General features: G+C 48.4%; 1 pseudogene across 1 annotated transcript; it reads left to right on the top strand.

Moving 5' to 3' along the window:
• The first annotated feature begins 600 nt into the window (after nucleotides 1-600).
• On the top strand, nucleotides 601-1,440 carry LOC104628402 (annotated as a pseudogene). Its single transcript, XR_738107.1, has one exon. The product of XR_738107.1 is annotated as a fibroblast growth factor 9 pseudogene (transcript).
• The last annotated feature ends 68 nt before the right edge of the window (nucleotides 1,441-1,508 follow it).

Genomic DNA, 1,508 nt, shown 5'->3' with positions numbered 1-1,508 from the left:
CCATGCCAAGGGGGACTCGGGCTGTGCGGGCAGCTCCCCGGGAGCCCGCTTCCCGCAGCGGGCGGGCTCGGTATAATTAGCATCGCGCCACTTTTTTCCTTCCCCTCCACCCCCCCAAAGTTTCGCCCACTTATTTGCGTGTCGGCCTGCGCCGCGCTGCCGCAGAGCAGCAAGGGCCGCTCGGCGCCCTGCCTGGCGCTGGAAGCGGCTCTGTATTGCAGCAGGTAGGGCTGAGCGCTAGGACCGCGGAGAATCCTTCCAGCGGCAATCGGGACTACCTTAAACCCAGCCCAATGCCTCTTCCTGCGCCACTCTGCGTGCTGGATGGAGATCCACAGTCAAGAGCTGCAGCTGGGCGCTGGAGTACAACATTTCACAGGGAGCCCTGCAGAAGCAACACCTGTTCCGAGCCAGCCAAGACAGACACAAGCACTTGTATGTTGCTGCTTTGCTTGTGGATCGTCAAAAATCCTAAACCAGTGGACATCTGCTGAGCCTCCTGAGAATTCTGGATAATAGATTTGGACGTCAAAAGTTTTTTTTTTTTCCTTTTTTCTTTTTTCCTTTTTTTTTTTTTTGGATTTATCTCAGCCAACAACGTGAGATTTCCCCCCTCCCCCTTTGCAGGATTCATGCTGATGTATGCAGTCTGTTATAGAGTAAAAACAGCGCATGCCTTTCTGGAGTCAGAATCCATAAATCCTGACGTAGCCTGTGCATCTTAAAAAAAAAAAAATCCCTATAACGCCTAGGTATTTAAGTTGCTATGGTCATTCTTATCTTAAACCAAATGGAGAAACTACGGATTTTTTTCTTTATTACAGTTGGATGGGCTGAAGACCGTATTGCTTGCTAAGAGCTGGGGATATATGCATTTATATAGATATACACATCTATATGTTTATAAATATGTCAGTGTGTGAGTATAAAGTGGTGGTTTCTTAGACTAACTGGTTTGACCTTGAACCTGTACCAGTCAAAACAGAATATTACTTTTATTTATGCATTTAATGGATTGAAGAAAGAACATTTTCTCTGTAACTGCGCTAGGGAGGGGAGAGGAGTGGAATATACCTAATCTTATATCTCCTGGGTTTGGCACCATCATTATTGTTTATTCTTATTCTCTAAAAGCAGAATCTTCTGATGGCTCCCTTAGGTGAAGTTGGGAACTATTTCGGTGTGCAGGATGCAGTACCCTTTGGGAATGTGCCCGTTTTGCCGGTGGATAGTCCGGTTTTGTTAAGTGACCACCTGGGTCAGTCTGAGGCAGGTGGGCTACCCAGGGGGCCTGCGGTCACGGACTTGGACCATTTAAAGGGGATCCTCAGGCGGAGGCAGCTATACTGCAGGACTGGATTTCATTTAGAAATCTTCCCCAATGGTACTATCCAGGGAACCAGGCAAGACCACAGCAGATTTGGTAGGTATTATCCTTAACCCTTTAGCGGTCATGTGATGAAATAATGGGGCAGAACTGCGGGCGGGGGGACGGCGGAGGGTGCGAG

Source organism: Phaethon lepturus, unplaced genomic scaffold (assembly GCF_000687285.1).
Source record: "Phaethon lepturus isolate BGI_N335 unplaced genomic scaffold, ASM68728v1 Scaffold40161, whole genome shotgun sequence".
Classification (NCBI taxonomy): domain Eukaryota; kingdom Metazoa; phylum Chordata; class Aves; order Phaethontiformes; family Phaethontidae; genus Phaethon; species Phaethon lepturus.
This window is presented reverse-complemented; position numbering and strand designations above follow the sequence as displayed.